Here is a 19,574-nt window from a genome sequence, read left to right as displayed (position 1 = left end):
TATGGAGTATAAGATTGAACAATAATTAAAAGTCAAAATGGAAATGGAGGGAAGGTTTATTTTTGCTTCACAAGTAAACACAAATGGCCTACTTAACTCCTGAAAAGAGAAGCCAAACCCAATGATATCAATCACATGTGATTTGGTTGCCTTTATTCAAGACAAAAAAGAGTTGATTTTGAAAACCTATAATCTAACTATTTTAAATGTAGTCAAGGTAGTCGGCAGATATGATCATAAAAGAACTGGATTATCCTACGTTGGTGAAAGATTTAAATTTTACAAATGTATTAAGCTGTTATTTGCGTTGTTGTAACGAGTATAAGAACAATATAGAAAAGGAAATTACTAATAAATGTTTATGCAGCTGGATGTAAATATATATTTACGAGATTTTATTTATAAACAGGTGTAAATTTAAGGGTTGGCATAGACTCGACTCTTAAAATATATTTTTATTTAGATCTTATATAATTATAAAATTTTAAATTAAAAATAATTAAATTATACTTTGACTCTTCAAAATAACAAAAATTTAATTTAATTATTTAAAAATTATAAAATAAAAACTATTAAAATCACAAAATTAAATTTTTACTATTATAAAATATAAAATTTAATTTTGTTCAAAATTTTATTTTGACTTCACCCCTTTCTATAAATGATTTAAGCCCAATCAATTAATTTTTACAACAACTCTAGCATATTTAGTATCCACTCTCTCATCCAATCAACATTTTCAACTGAAGATTGTAAATCCTCTCTAGAAAAACAATAGATTCGAAGTGTTTTTTCCACTAAATAAATGTGCACAACTCCTTTAGTTTGATCACCTTTAATCTCATTGGAATGAGAATAAGATAGTTGCTTATCCTTTATCAAAACAATCCCCTTTACAGCTAGATTTTTTTTTTTAAGTAGTCTTTTGAAAAGTTTAGACTCCAATGTTTTTCTAGTTTCACTTTTACATACATTTTTATTTTTTTGAAAAGTTAGAAATTCATTTAAAATCAAGTAAAAACATTAAAGTCTGTAGAAGTAAAACAATAAACTCGGCCCAACAACAAAAATAGCAAAACAGTCCCTCATACATCACACAAGATGTTTTGAACAAGAAAGGATAACATAATCAAAATAATATCTTGACCAACAGAAATACTTGCCTTGACCAGAGTGTCTGCATGGCCGTTTACCATCCTAGGCACATGTTATTTATAACTAGACTCCGTAAAAACCAAACTTTGTTTTTTTAAAGCTTCTTGTTGGTAATGTTGCAACAAGCAGTGCTACAAATCATGTAGCAATTGTTTACACTAAGAATATGTTTGATAGCATGAGAAGTTTTAATTTCTCAAGATATTTAATTATTTGGAATATAATTTCAATATTTAGTATTTTTTCTTTTTTTATAATAGCCTACGTTCATTAGAAAATATAGTGGGGGACAGCCACTTTGCAAAGGAACTAAATCGTTCCATCCAGTCATAAATGACTGTAGTAGGCCTCATAAATGAGCACATAGACCAACAAAACAACAAACCATAACACAACAAAAAGTAATTGAGAAAACAATAAAAGAAACATTCATATTTTTCTGATTTACAACTTAATTAAAAAATTTAAAGAAATTGTAAAATTATTTTACTGGTAATTTTGTAAACAATTTTCTAATTCGGAGCAACCTTATACTCAGTAGACATGAGCTTGAGAATAGCAGAGAAGACTACTCAGTTAAAGTGCTCATCCTAGACAAATTAAAAATGTTTAATTTTTATTAAATATTTATTACTTTAGATATCACAATTAAGATCTTGTTTTGGAAAAATTTTTAAAACTCTAATTTTTTCCTAAATTTATTTTCCGATGTGTTTTTCAAATCTGTTTTTCCAACAATTGTTTCATGAGCATGTCTCAATATATTCATGTATATGTTTTAATGATGATATGATATTTCTGTGAAAATGGTTTATGGATATGGAATTGGATGTGTTTATTTGAAGTGTGAAACACATGTTATATATATTAAGTATTGATCTCACACTGAGCCTTTTTAAAGCTCGCCCACGTTTCTTGTGCATTTCAAATAATCCTCATGGTTAGGACTCAGATTCGATATTCGAGAGGCTATAAAAAAAATGGTTTTATAGTTATGGATTTTTAAGATGATTTGAGACTTTTATGGACTTTATGATTTTTATGGATTTTATTATGAACTTTAATTGGGGTTTGTTTTAAAAACTTTTTGGAACTTTATTTTAAATTGTGGACTATGGCATGAGAAATTTCTGTTTTGATATTTTGGAAAAACATTGCGTGGATTGGTTATATCAGATTTTTAAACGATTGTTAAATGTTTTAAGAAAATTATTAGCAGCTGCAATTGTATTTTAAAAACTAAATTATGATACAAGTATTTTTAAATTAAAAGGAACAAATATTTTTTATTGAAAAGAACATGATATTTTCAAAATAACTTGTTTCCAGGACAAATGAGTTTTTCTTGTGGAAACGTTTTGGTCATCTTCATGGCCCATGTAATTACTTAGATTGGGCCGTAAACCCTAAGCCCGGTTTAAGGGGTTACAAAGGAAGCTCGCAGGCCCAGCTTGCATAAGACAAGAGGAGTTCGCAAGGGGAGTTCGCAGGAGCCCAAGGAATGTCCAACAGGCAGCCTAGAGCAGTACACATGTCTAGCATGCAAAGAGTCTGTTAAGAGCGTCAATTTTATGAACAATAGTTATGCATATATAAAGATTCAATTGTCCCTTTTAGGGGAATACAATGAAAAATTACTCAACATATATAATAATTTATTTAAAAATAATAAAAAAAATTAATAGAATTATTTCTATTGTTTTTTCAAACGGTAAAATAATGAATCTTAAATCATGTTGTGAGGTATTAGGGGTGTTATCTAGCCGAGTCCAAATACTGTCTAGCTTGAGTTCGAGCTTGACTTGAAATTAAGAGCTTGATACTTGACTCGAGCTCGATTGAAAATTTATTTTTAAGTATGAGCTTGGCTTGAGATATAATCGAGCTACTCTTGCTTGAGCTTGATTAAGGTTATTTATCAATTTTTTTACTCAAGCTCAAACTTGAGCTTGACTCAATAATTATGGTTAAGGTTAATAATATATATCAAGGGAAATAATGTAATTTAATAATATAAAAATATGAAAAGCTTGAGAAGACTCGCAAGTTGTTCAAGTCTAGTATTACTAAGCTCGAATTCGACTCGATTGATAGCTCAAGCTACTCGAGATCAAGCTTAATTCGATAATTACCAAATTGAGATCAAATTTTATCAAGTCAAGCTTGAGTAATTTACAAACACTAGCATCTCATTTATAGCCTTATCAATTATCATGTAAAATAAATCCTTTACAACCATTTTAAAAGTTAAAACTATAAATTAAACTATAAATATAAAATAAAAAAATAATATATACTAAAAGGGTTTGATTCTCGTCCTTTATTTTTGTATCGATTTTTTTTTATTTGTAAAGAAAAGAGGATTTGTGTTATCCATATTCCAAATTCTGAATTGAACTTTAAATCCAAGGGAAGTGATTTGTCAAATTTTTAGGATAAATCTCAAAATTATTTATGAATTTGAGTTTAATGTATATTTGACATGTTAATTTTTTAAGCAATTATATGCATAAATTTTTATGGTTTGAACGTATACATGAAACTTTAAATTTGAGTCAATCATATATAAATATTTAAATAAATACATCAATTTATTTTTATATTAGATAAATTTAATTATTTATGTATGTTATATATAAACTTAAAATGATGTTACATCAATAATTATGTTACAAATTGTGAGAGTTAGATCAAATCAAAATTTTATGTATAAAATTACACAAAATCAAAGTTCATTTATAATTTTAAGATTTACAATTTTCTAATCTACAAAGTAAATTATAAACACATTTTAAAAGGATAGAAAGTTGGTTATGTTAACGTATAATTTTTGTCCCTAATCATAAGTTTTCAAATTAAGGTGGCTTTTTGCTTTGTTTATTATTAGGACATTATTACGGGATATTATCTTTTAGTAATTTGATTCCTAATGGTATATTATAGGATATTATTATGGGATATTATCTTTTAGCAATTTGATTCTTACATAACTATTACTATATAAATATATATACCCTTGAGGTCTATCGATAAAATTTAAGAGATTACCCTATTCTTGTCATGGTATTAGAGCAAGATTTTTTACATAAATTTTTTCTCTTATCATTCTAAATGGCTAGAGACAAGTTTTCTCCTCCGCCACCACCACCAATGGGGGCGACACTTCCTGGTTTTATTGTTGAACAATGGTTGTAACGCCCCTAACCCGAATCCGTCATCGAAATAGAGTTACGGAGCATTACCGGAGTTACCGATTCATTTATCAGATATTTCATTAATCCGATATCTTTTTTTTTTCAAGTTCAAGTCTCGTATTCAAGTCATCCGGATCTTTATAAAGAAATTTGATTGTCGTTTTCATTTATTTCATGTTATAATATATTCAACTAATGCTCTAAACAAAATTATCATTTTACCCCTAAACTTTTAATTAATGAAGATTTCATCCTTAGGTTAAAATAAAATAAAATTATTGCAATTTAATCCTTATTTCCAGGCGTTATTCTCACACAAATTGATAACAACCTATGAATTCTATAAAATGTCAGAATTTTCTATAATTTCAATACTTTTCAATTTAATCCTTAAAACATGTTTTTCCCTGATCTTGAGCTAAATTAATAATTTCATTCAATTTTGTAATTTAAATAATAAAATAATCCATTTCATGTAAATTGGTCATTTCTAACATTTTTTTACAAAATTGCCCATAAAATTTTACTTTTATTCAATTTAGTCCATGAGCTTAAAACATACAAATTAGCCATGCTAGCTGAATATTCATACATATTTTCCTCCTCCTCCTCTCCATTCCACATCCTTAATTTATATAACATGCAACAAGTAACATTATCAATAATTTCACTATTTACTTATGTATATCTCATGCCTATTCTTGACTTAGGTAATCGGCTACCTTGTTGTGAGCTAAGGCCGAATGTGTGCGTAATTAAAGAAAATTGACCAAAGTGCTTAGTTATGTGATGTTGAATCAATGATATGTGTATTCGGCCAAGGCTAGCAAGCGAGACTTTAATAAATTGAATTTGTTTGAATTAGCTCAAGAGCTTAGAGGGCCACAATTGGATAAGGGGAAGGAAAAAGTGATCGAATAGCCGTCAAAGCCGTTCGACAACATCCGAGGTAAGTCCTCAAGAAATGACCCTACTCGAATTATGTGAAATGAAAAAATGATGTGTAAAGACTATTGATTTGTGTGTATGAGTATTTGAATGATACCCGGGCTAAGTTCCGAAGGCGATTATGCTAGTGATATGTTTGTGTTTGAGCCTTAGTAACGAAAATGAAATATGAATGGGAAATGATTATTGATGTATATGTGTGCATGAGCAATTGAATGATATCCTGCTAAGTCCCAAGACATTTATGTTGGTAATTACATCGGGTTAAGACCAAGGCAATTGTGCTAGTGACTACATCCGGCTAAGACCAAGGCATTTGTGGAAATTGTGAAATCCGGGTTAAGTCTCAAGGCCTTTGTGTGGGTTACCATAACCGGGCTATGTCCCGGCGGCGTTTGAACGAGTAGCTATATCCGGTTAAACTCAAAGGTATGTGATTTGAAAATTATAAGCTTGCTGGAAAATTTTCAGCTAATGCACTTGTGAAACTTCCCAATAACAAGGTATGTGTTGTGTGTGCTTTGCGCTAGGAGTAAGAGCGTATGAATATTCGCTCCTATGATGGAACGAGTTATCGGCCTTAACGAAGCCGTTATTTGTGTATGAACATAAGAGTTGGGATGGTGAAATAAGTATGATTATGTGAATGTGTATTACTGAAATGATTCATTTGGCTATGTGAATGTAATGCTTTGGTTAAAGCTGATTTTATTGCTTGAGACTTACTAAGCATAAAAATGCTTACTCCGTTGCTTTGGCTCTCTGTTTTATAGATTTTGCTCGGTAGCAATCGGATTCGGGATCATTAAAGTCGAAGTCATCTACACTATCAAAGCCTCCATTTTGGTATAATTTTGGTTGAACTTTGAAATGGCATGTATAGGACTACCCTAATGTTGAAGGTCATGTACCTTTCGGTTTTGTGTAAGCTTGGATAGCCATGCGAAAATGGCTTATATACGTTTTTAGTATGATTCTATAATAGTTTGTATGATAATCATTATGGGGTATGAAATTGTTTGAAAGGATTAGCCATTGAATGGTTAATCACAATCACACTTTGTGCTATGTGTGCAAAAGGGCCATTTGAATCGTGGAAATCATGAAATAGGTAATGGTTACTTTGAAAACAGATGCTGGCAGCAGCAGTGGTGTGGATTTGAAAAATCACCAAAATTTGTAGGAATGGTATTAAATAGTGAATAAATTATGAAAATGAACCTTAATGAGTCTACTTTCATGTGGAATAAACGAAACGGTCATAGGAGTTACATGTTAAGAGATATTAAAGCTATTGTGAGATAGGGCCAGAACGGTTTCTGGGTCCCCTATCGCAACTTTTAAAATTTATTATAAATTATCCAGAAAGAATTAGGAGTCATGCCTTATATGTACAGATTCCATTTTGAGTCTAGTTTCATTAGAAACAAACGGCACCAGTATTAAAGCCCTGTACAGAGAGATATTCAAGTTGTAACGCGCGAAGGTCAGAGCAGTCGATCCCTGTAACATGGGTGACTTTAACTAATAAAATGTACCAATTGGACCAACCAAAAATTCTAGAAATAAATCCATGGATGGATATATGAGTCAAAATTCAGGGAAAATTTACGGAATCAGTTTCCGAGTTTTGAAACTCGAGATATGATTTTTAAGGTGACAGTGATGCAGATTTCCAGCCTGCCTGGAAATGTCAAATTGGTGGGTGAAATATGTGGATTTGGCTTGTTAACCCCTCGTGTCCGACACCGGCGATGGTCTCGGGTTCGGGGTGTTACAAACACAATAACATATTTGTTCAATTCTTTTCATTTACTTACCGTATAAATTCTATACAATATATTCACAATTCACTTGTTTTCACACTTTACTTCTTAACAATATACCATTTTAATTCATTCTATCATCAATCATCATCCATTTGAACTTCACTCATTTCATGAACCTTTTGGTTCATGTTTTCAATCTCATATCTCAATTTCAATTCTCAATTCAATTTCTCATTTCATTCCAATAGCTCAATCAATCAAATTCACTCGACTTATCTTTTCACTTATTTACCCCTATTAACAAGACTCGGACCTTGGCGGATACACGGATCCAACCAAACACACCAATATGGCACCCAAAGCCTCATCGGATAGTTCAAGCAATATTTGACACCCAGTGTCTCATCGGCCTAGCCAAGTAAAGTTGGTACCAGACCTCATTGAATCTATCCGAAGAAATATAGTGACACCCAGTGTCTCATCGACTCGAGGTCGAAGAATCCTGAACACTTCCAATCCTATGGCATGCCAACTATATCCGACTCAGCCCGATCATCATTAATAGGGTATTCAATTCACTTTCAATTTTTTAATCAATACATATTTTAATTAATCACATAAATTCATAATTCAATACAATTCAATTCACTTTTCAATAACAAATATCCAAATATCACAAATCTCATATTTAAAATTTTCAAACAATTTATATTTCAATTCAATTCAAATAATCAATATATATTCAATATTCAATATATATATCTATATATATATACGCCAATTCAATCAATATAAATTCAATAAATTCATCACATACTATATCAATCCATTTCATTTGCAAAACACAATAATTCTTACTTCAAAACACTTAATATACATATTAAGAAATAAATTCAACAATTAAGTATTAGGTTCGGATTATAGAAATACAAACCGTAATTTTCGAGCTAACTCCCGTTGACTTTGTCTTGTCCTTTCTTAGCCAAGATTTCTGGTACCACATTGACTACGAAATTAATACAATTCATAATCATTAATACATTACTAATTCATATCTTGATTTATAGAATTCTAAATTAAGATCCGCTAATTTTCCTGAAACTAGACTCACAAATCTTCTTACAATAAAATTTTCAGAATTTTGGTTTAGCCATTAAGTACAGTTTATTCTTTAAATTCACCCCTATTCTGCTGTCTGACAGTTTCGTCCCTTCTTCACTAAAAATTAATTATCTCACAGTACAGAACTCGGATAACATTCTTGTTGATTTGTAATGAAAATAGACTCATTAGGGATTCTAAACATATAACTTTAAGCCTCTAATTATTTTTATTCAATTTTTGGTGATTTTCCAAAGCCAGAACAGGGAACCTGAATTCATTCTGACCTTGTCTCACAAAATTCATTATATCTCATAATTTACAATTCAATTGCTTATATCGTTTCTTCTATAAGAAACTAGACTCAATAATATTTAATTTCATATTTTATTCATCCTCTAATTAAATTTATACAATTTTTGGTGATTTTTCAAACTTAGACTACTACTGCTGTTCAAAATAGTCTTATACAAAATGTTGATTTACTTTAATTTCAATTTAATTCTAACTAAATTCACTTACTTTTCTATCTTAATTCATACTTTATTTCTATTAAAATTTCATCCATACTCTCATTTAAATATTAAATTTCCAGCATACTTTCCTAATTTCAAAATTTCATCAATTTAGTCCCTACAACATAAAACTTATAACTTACTTTACAATTTGATCCTATTATCAATTCTAGCTTGAAATTTACTCAATTAAACCCTTAATTCACTATTCTATTCAACATGAACTATACTTGAAAATCTATAAACTCTCAAAATATCAACTTAATTTCATCAAAGTCTTGTTCCAAAGCTTCTAAAACATCAAAATTTAAGAAGAAATGACTTAATTGACTTACCAAATTAAACTTTGAGCCTTGAAACCCAAATTTTCCTTTTCTTTTCTTTCTTTCTTTCTCCCTGTTTCTTCTCTATTTCGTTTGCTTTCATTCTGTTTCTTATGTTTCTTTACTTATTTATATAATATAATATATAATATAATATATTATAATATAATAATAATTTAATATATATTTTAACACATAAAAATCTCGATTTTTATGTTTATGTCATCACTTAGGACAAATGGCATAATTGCCATTTTGGTCCTCTTCATTTTCTTTTAATCTACAATTCAACTTTCATCCTTTATTCAATTTAGTCATTTTTCCTAATTACTCTTAATTAAACTAAATTTACTTAATTAGACTCTAATTAACCACTCAATTGACTTCGTAAATATTTTTAATAAATATTTACGAATCCATTTTTGAGAAACGGATACCCGAAAATACACTTTTTCGGTAACGGTAAAATTCGGGTCGTTACAATTCTCCCCCCCTTTTAAAATTTCGCCCTCGAAATTTACCTGAGAGAGGTGGGGGTATAAGTACAAAGATCTCGCTATTCCTCTCGGTTCCCATATTGCTTCTTCAATATTATGACATTACCGCTCGGGCTAGTATCTCAACCGGCTCTTTTTCATACTATAGATTACATCTAATCTCAATATCCTTTGTCGGTATAACATGCAAGAGATTTGATCTCTATAATCTTCTGAGCTTCAAATCATGAAAAATTATCATAAACTTTCTGTAACTTTAGAAGCAAAACCAAGCAATATTTTACCAACTTGACTTTTCTACAACTTCACATAGCCCAACAGAACAAGAACTCAATTTCTTTTTCAACCTGATCTTTAAAATTTTCTTTCAAGGTGGATCTTTAAGAAATATCATATCACTAATTAAATACTCAATATCCCAATGTTTCAAGTCCACATATGATTCTTATCTGTCAAAATTACTTTCAATCTATCTCGAATCACTTCCACTTTTCTTCAATTTCACGAATTAAACAACTCGCATATTCTTTTTCTCACCAGTATTTAATCAAATCCCATGCGCTTTACATCAATCATTATTCGAACTTCATACGATGTTGAAAACTATTATTACGCACCGAACTTCTTGTACTTGTTCTATAATCGAGTATAAACCACGTATCTCAATCGAAATAATAGAAACCACCATACCATGTAATCTGATAATCTCAGAAACCTAGATTTCAAACAATTATTGAGTAAGAAACTTATTCATACTAGAATAGAATATACAAGCTTCACCATACCTTCGATGATTACTCAAATACCGTCTTTCTTTTTCAAAGGTCGAGATAATTCCAATTCAAACCCATAGAAATTATATCCCACTTCCACTATGATATCCTTTCTAGTCATAATAGATTACAAGATATCTCAGATCGATATAAACATTTATATACAATTTCAAAGTACTACTTTTCTTTTCCAGTCTTCAACACATCTTCCTCAAATCACTGTACATCTTATTCTTCCAAAATGCATAGACATAGTACTACTATAATTTCATGCAAATTCTCCTGTATAAATTCTCGAATCTCTCTTCACTTTTATTTCTAAATAGCAAACAACCATCATATCCAATCAAATGTTTAATCGTAAATCAGATACTATATCCATTTAATTGATAACTCATTACCACATTTCGAGCTTCGCAGATCTGCTGTAAAGAAGTCGGTTTAATTTTTTTATCTCTACCAAAATTGAACCATCTTCAAATGATAACAATCAGATGTTCATAGCTCATAACACAAAACAAAGCTTTCAACTTGAATATACATACATTCATTGTCTTTTCGGATGATAATTAATTATCATATCTTGATCTTTTAATGCAAGAACAATAACTACCACTTCCGAAGCAGGTATCAAATAATTCTTCCCATGTGATTCTAACATTTCGTAACATAAACCATTACTTCACTTTCTTTTTTTTTTTTTACATCAAAACACTGCTATCCCTCAAAACCACAAGTTTCTTCATCGGATTTTAGATCGAACGAACTAGTGCTTGATTAATCGAGCTTTCAACTAATCGAACCTTGCTAACGCTCTATCGATCATTCCAATTCCACATCTTACTATAATAACCGACTAGTTTTAGAAAACCTCGATTTCAAATATATTTTTTCACTATCATTTCAGTTACAAAATCTATAGCACATTCAACTTCTTCGATCAACAATAGTTCGGGTAACTCTTCTGGAAACACATTAGAATTCTCTTGCACTATTGCCACTGATTTAAACCTTAACTTAAATATTTTAATATTCAATACATAAACAAGGTAAATAACATGACCCCTTTCCAAGCATATATCGTGTTGGCATGTTCAATATCACAATAGACAATTAGCTCAATCTTCTCGATTCAACAAAACATTTCATCATCTTGATCTTGCAACATATTATACTTCGCTTATAATTTACCACCATATCATGCGAATTAACCATTCCATTATTGAGATTATATCAAACAAGAAGAACATCAAATCGTTCGTAAAACAAGAGTATCATTATCAAACAGTTCCTGCAGATCTTATCACCCATAAATACTAATCAAAAATTTAATGCTTCAACCCAAAAATTTCAGCAAACCCAACAGCAAATCTTTAATAGATCTTGAACTTATGTAATTATAGGAATAGTCAAACCAAGATCAATTTAAAATAATCATATTAGTGTCGATAAAGAAGAAAGTACCGTAATGACATCCGGTAGAGATAAATCTTCTCATGTATAATTAACATATACCGGCCGATGTTCATTCTCCAGATTTTACAATGAAGTCATTTGTCACACTTCGCTTTCACTGTATTTTTGAGATTACAGGTATCCTACCTCTGTTAACTACATTACTCGGTCTTGAACTCGAATAATTTTTTTTCAATTTTCTTCAAGCAATCACTAAGATAATAATCGGAGAATCATGTCTAACACATATTCCATTCCTTATTCTATATTCTTCACTTCATCTTCATTTAAACCATCTTCAAACCATTTGTATCATACAGTTTCTATCGGAATATACCTCTCGATATATTTATTTAATCAAACAAATTCCTTCATACACGCTTGCGTTATATGATCCTGTTTAAGCTTCAAGAATTCTATCGTTTCGATCAAGAAATCTCGATGATATATATATATATTTCTTTCGAACTCATCTCGAAAACTTTCAAATAACCCTTTCTTAATCACAACATAATCAATGTTTTCTACCACCGGTAAGATGAATCTTTTAATGAAATATCATACCCTTCTAACATTTAATCGGTGATCAGAACAATTCAGTTACAATCCCGATAATATTCTCTAACCAGGTTTCAGTTTCTTTCAAGATCATTCTCAACTGTAATTCTCAATTCATCCACACTATTTATATACATGTCCATATCATTAACAGCATATAACTTACCCGTTTAGACAAGCTCTATACCTTGAAGCACTTCGGGAACCGATTGAGAAACAGGAGGGGTAGATATCATAACAAATACAATTTCTTCTATTCACTGAAAAACATCAGTTATAATTCTAAATAATTATGTATCCTTTTTTTTTCCTATTATTTCATTAGTCATCATTCAGTAATTAATTACCTATTGAGTTTATATCCAGTGTTGTTGATTCAGTTTTCATCTAATTCACGAGACTATTCGTCTCAAGTACACATTTCATAATCAATACCATCGATATTTTTGTCTAACATTTTCACTATAAAACAGTACCAAACAAATATATCAGCATCCGATCCTGACTCAATTTCGACTCAATTATGGCATGTACCCCTAAACTCAATTCCGAGTTCGATTTAGTCCGAGAATCGGCTAAACCTGAATAGCTCTGATACCACTAAATGTAACGCCCCCTAACCCTATACCGTCATCGGAACAGGGTTACGAGACATTACCAACAAGATACCCAATTTCGGTCATTAATTAAAATAAATATTTACACACATCCTAGTTTTAAGATGTCGTCCCTTTAATGGGCCCTCGCGGTCCAATATGAACATAAATTCAATTCGGGACTAATTTAGAATCACTACTAATTTTTAGTAAATTTCAAATTCAAACTACATACCGCTTGTTAACCATAATTTACTCATTTCATGAGTATATCTACAACCTAAATGACTCTCATAAAACGTCCTAGGTACATGCCATTACCAATAATTAACACACTTTACCTTAATGAATTCGGGATCGAATCGGGATGCTGATTCAACGTTCTATCTTTACTAAACTGCAAGCGACGAAACAAACCGTACTGCTGAGTATGGTATACTCAAGTGGTATTTCCATAATCCGAACACTTAATAATATAACAATTAAACTTAAAATCACAATAACAATTTTAAGTATTCATTTATTTGTTTTATAGATAAAATTTCAATTACTTACCATATAAATTCTATACAAGTCATATAACAAACACAATAACATATTTGTTCAATTCTTTTCATTTACTTATCGTATAAATTCTATACAATATATTCACAATTCACTTGTTTTCACACTTTACTTCTTAACAATATACCATTTTAATTCATTCTATCATCAATCATCATCCATTTGAACTTCACTCGTTTCATGAACCTTTTGGTTCATGTTTTCAATCTCATATCTCAATTTCAATTCTCAATTCAATTTCTCATTTCATTCCAATAGCTCAATCAATCAAATTCACTCGACTTATCTTTTCACTTATTTACCCCTATTAACAAGACTCGGACCTTGGCGGATACACGGATCCAACCAAACACACCAATATGGCACCCAAAGCCTCATCGGATAGTTCAAGCAATATTTGACACCCAGTGTCTCATCGGCCTAGCCAAGTAAAGTTGGTACCCAGACCTCATCGAATCTATCCGAAGAAATATAGTGACACCCAGTGTCTCATCGACTCGAGGTCGAAGAATCCTGAATACTTCCAATCCTATGGCATGCCAACTATATCCGACTCAGCCCGATCATCATTAATAGGGTATTCAATTCACTTTCAATTTTTTAATCAATACACATTTTAATTAATCACATAAATTCATAATTCAATACAATTCAATTCACTTTTCAATAACAAATATCCAAATATCACAAATCTCATATTTAAAATTTTCAAACAATTTATATTTCAATTCAATTCAAATAATAAATATATATTCAATATTCAATATATATATCTATATATATATACGCCAATTCAATCAATATAAATTCAATAAATTCATCACATACTATATCAATCCATTTCATTTGCAAAACACAATAATTCTTACTTCAAAACACTTAATATACATATTAAGAAATAAATTCAACAATTAAGTATTAGGTTCGGATTATAGAAATACAAACCGTAATTTTCGAGCTAACTCCGTTGACTTTGTCTTGTCCTTTCTTAGCCAAGATTTACGGTACCACATTGACTACTGAAATTAATACAATTCATAACCATTAATACATTACTAATTCATATCTTGATTTATAGAATTCTAAATTAAGATCCGCTAATTTTTCCTGAAACTAGACTCACAAATCTTCTTACAATAAAATTTTCAGAATTTTTGGTTTAGCCATTAAGTACAGTTTATTCTTTAAATTCACCCCTATTCTGCTGTCTGACAGTTTCGTCCCTTCTTCACTAAAAATTAATTATCTCACAGTACAGAACTCGGATAACATTCTTGTTGATTTGTAATGAAAATAGACTTATTAGGGATTCTAAACATATAACTTTAAGCCTCTAATTATTTTTATTCAATTTTTGGTGATTTTCCAAAGTCAGAACAGGGGAACCCGAATTCATTCTGACCTTGTCTCACAAAATTCATTATATCTCATAATTTACAATTCAATTGCTTATTCGTTTCTTCTATAAGAAACTAGACTCAATAATATTTAATTTTATATTTTATTCATCCTCTAATTAAATTTATACAATTTTTGGTGATTTTTCAAACTTAGACTACTGCTGCTGTTCAAAATAGTCTTAGTACAAAATGTTGATTTACTTTAATTTCAATTTAATTCTAACTAAATTCACTTACTTTTCTATCTTAATTCATACTTTATTTCTATTAAAATTTCATCCATACTCTCATTTAAATATTAAATTTCCAGCATACTTTCCTAATTTCAAAATTTCATCAATTTAGTCCCTACAACATAAAACTTATAACTTACTTTACAATTTGATCCTATTATCAATTCTAGCTTGAAATTTACTCAATTAAACCCTTAATTCACTATTCTATTCAACATGAACTATACTTGAAAATCTATAAACTCTCAAAATATCAACTTAATTTCATCAAAGTCTTGTTCCAAAGCTTCTAAAACATCAAAATTTAAGAAGAAATGACTTAATTGACTTACCAAATTAAACTTTGAGCCTTGAAACCCAAATTTTCCTTTTTCTTTTCTTTCTTTCTTTCTCCCTGCTTCTTCTCTATTTCGTTTGCTTTCATTCTGTTTCTTATGTTTCTTTACTTATTTATATAATATAATATATAATATAATATACTATAATATAATAATAATTTAATATATATTTTAACACATAAAAATCTCGATTTTTATGTTTATGTCACCTCATCGAGGACAAATGGCATAATTGCCATTTTGGTCCTCTTCATTTTCTTTTAATCTACAATTCAACTTTCATCCTTTATTCAATTTAGTCATTTTCCTAATTACTCTTAATTAAACTAAATTTACTTAATTAAACTCTAATTAACCACTCAATTGACTTCGTAAATATTTTTAATAAATATTTACGAATCCATTTTTGAGAAACGGATACCCGAAAATACACTTTTTCGGTAACGGTAAAATTCGGGTCGTTACAGATAGGGTAGACTTTACTACTTTTGACAGGTTTCGATGGTCAAAGCAATTTTGGTTGAAGCTTCATCCTCTTTCGAACTTTGGCATAGAAGATTGGGTCATCATTCTAAGAAAGTAGTAAAGTTACTTCCTTATGTTAGTAAATCTAGATATCATCTGAATAAAGCATGTGAAATTTGTTATCGTTGTAACACCCCTAACCCGTAACCGTCGCTGGAATAGGTTAAGAGGCATTACCGGACTTATAATTCAATTCAAAACAATCATTTATCAAATGTCATCTCATTTCATTAACTATCATTCATTCATATTCAATTTTTACCTAAATCAAGCATACAAAGCTTTAATCATGTATTCTGGACTAAATCAATAACATATTAAAACTTTAGAAACTTTGAAAAATTTCAACATTTCAAATGTCACATGCCCGTGTGAACAGGCCGTGTGCCTCACATGGTTACCAGACACGCCCGTGTCATAGGCCGTGTGAAAACAGGGCATGCATACTAACTTGCATCACACGGCCGAGGACACGCCCGTGTGCCAGACCATGGAAAAATTAGGGAGGTTATTGACTTGGGCCACACTACCGGCCACACGCCCATGTGCTAGCCTGTGTACCACACACGGCCAGTAGACACACCCCTGTGTCTAGGCCGTGTCAAACCTGTAGGGTATACTGATTTTAATTCAAAAGGGTACCCCAGGGGACACACGGCCGTGCAACGTGACCGTGTGTTGCACACTGTTGAGACACATGCCCGTGTCTCTGCCCGTGTGGAAAAAAATAGGCCATTTGTAAAGTCATTTTGTCACCCTAAAAACACAAGCATTCATAAGCATAAATGACCACATTTTAAAACTCAATTGGCAACCCAAAATAAACATTTCAATACACATTATATGCCAATTCAACTTGTTATTCAATTACCTATTTAATACCATGCACTATTTCAATACACATTATATGCCAATTCAACTTGTTATTCAATTACCTATTTAATACCATGCACTATTTCAATACACATTATATGCCAATTCAACTTGTTATTCAATTACCTATTTAATACCATGCACTATCCATTCATCAAACAAATACATATCAATACCTCAATTGCATATTTTCATTCAAACATTACCTTACCAAAACATACTATAATTGAACACATAATTCAACCAAAACAAAGTACCAAAATAAGCCAAATCACATGGCTTAACTTATACACAAAATATACCAAAGTCATGATATCAAGTAACATAACTTGTAACACCCCTTACCCATATCCGATGCCGGGATAGGGTTCGAGGCGTTACCAGACTTGAACGTACACCATTTCATAAAATCAGGCCATAAAATTTCATTTAAATTAAAAACATTTAACCACATGCATAATGTTCCTTACACGAGCTACCGAGGCTCTAAACATGCATTAAAGGCGGGTTGGAATAAAACCGAGAACTTTGGAAAGTTTTGGAAAAACTTAGAAAAATTTTCATGAAACAAGGTCACACACCCGTGTGGAACAGGGACACGCTCGTGTCCTCAGGCCATGTAACTCTTTGTTTATGACATCATCAAAACAAATTGAACCACACAGCCAGGCCACACACCCATGTGTTAAGCCGTGTCTTTCACACGGCTGAGACACATGGCTGTGTCTCTGCCTGTGTTGTTAGCACTTAGGCTATTTTCCAAGCCTTTTTGGTTGCCTTAATCTTTCACAAACTTAATCACTATAAAGACACATATCATAGCATCATTTTAATGATTTAGCATGCCTCACTAAGGCACGTTTTTAACAATCAACCATAACATATTACCCAATAATTAATCTCTACTTATTCAACAAATGTCCTTGTTCAATCATTATCAACTTAATGCCAATTTACGCGTTTATTCCATAGCCATGACCACCCCGAATGGTCCTAAGGTATTCTCATGCACATATGTTATACTATTCATTCATAATAAACAATTATAATCACATTGTAAGGCATTAACAAATAGTAAGGATAATTAGGCTTATAAGCCAAAACATTATAAGACACATCCCATGGCTATATACAATGAATCACCATGAACAAATACATTTGGCTACTCATGATAATATCTAACATAAAAACTAAGTCTTTGTACATGCCACTCACTTGTAAAAGCTTAACATATATATATATATATATAAGTCGACACTTCCAAAATGATGACTTGATAGTGTAATGCTGCCTCCGACGATCTCTAACCTGAGCCGACTTGAAAACACTAAGGAAATGAAAAGGAGGGAGTAAGCTTTACGCTTGTAAGCTCGCATGAAAAATAATAAGCAATGTGATAACGTGCTATTTTTAATTTCTTTCTATTTATTCAAAGTCTAGTCAAGCTATTTTCTTGAGTCACGGTCACTAAATTATTCATATACGGAGCTACGGAACTAAAAATTGAGAACCATTAATTTTCCCTGAAACTAGACTCACATATCTTTTTACTATAAAATTTTCAGAATTTTTAGTCTAGCCAATAAGTACAGTTTATTCCTTAAAGTTACCCCTATTTCGCTGTCTAGTAATTCCGACCTCTCTTCACTATGAATTAATTATGTCATAGTACGAGACTCGGATGATGCTTTTGTCTATTTCCCTTGAAAATAGACTCATTAAATATTTTAAGAATATAAGTTATAACCCATAATAATTTTTGTATAATTTTTAATGATTTTCCAAATTTAAGACAGGGGAGTCCGAGATCACTCTAATCTTGTTTCACAAAAATTTAAATATCTCATCATATGAGATTCCTTTCCTTACATCATTTCTTCTATCTGAAACTAGAATCGATAAGCTTTAATTTCATATTTTACTCAACTTCTAACTCAATTTCCATTATTTTTTTGTGGATTTTCAAAGTTGGACCGCTGCTATTGTACTAATCTGTCTTAGTGCAACATAATGAAAACCATCACAAATTTGTCATAGAAATTACTCTCATAAATATCACTTATTCATTTGCACTCTTATCACAATTCCATTTCATTTCACATGGCAAACAAATGCTCATGGGTTTCGAGTACGTACCTATGCTATCTCTTAGCACAACCACTCGTCCAAACATGACAATCATATACATCATACTAGTATCATTTAAGCATAGATGAGTTTATCATTTCAAGTATTTCCATTCCATTTCTCATATTAATTCCCGTTGTATTCCTCGGAATCTCGATGGATATCACATTTATCGTCAAGTTATGCAAGTGACCATTTCAAGTATGCACTCCCGTGAACCTTACTCATTACGGCATAATTACCAGTCCAGGCTAAATCTCCCGTATCATAACTCACAGAGTGTTGTCGGGATTACCAGTCTAGGTTAAATCCCTTACAATGACATACACTCTCATAAGTTCAGATCTAAATTACCATCCAGGCTAAATTCAGTCCTTAATCGGATTACCCGTCCGGGCTAAATCCTTAATGCACCCATATTCTTTGGGAGGCTCGATCACTTAAGGAACACCCGTCCGGGCTAGATCCTTTCTATATTGAGATCAACGGATTACCCATCCGGGCTAAATTCTTTTCTGTAACACATGCAGGATCTCATGTCATGTAAATAATGATTTATTCATCGGATATCCCTTTTTATTCAACCAGGATTTTCTCTTTTCATCAAGTATATCAATATGCATAGATGAT

The sequence above is a fragment of the Gossypium arboreum genome, chromosome 12 (assembly GCF_025698485.1).
Source record: "Gossypium arboreum isolate Shixiya-1 chromosome 12, ASM2569848v2, whole genome shotgun sequence".
Taxonomy (NCBI): Eukaryota; Viridiplantae; Streptophyta; class Magnoliopsida; order Malvales; family Malvaceae; genus Gossypium; species Gossypium arboreum.
The sequence above is the reverse complement of the archived record's forward strand: the minus strand, read 5'-3'. Positions refer to the sequence as shown.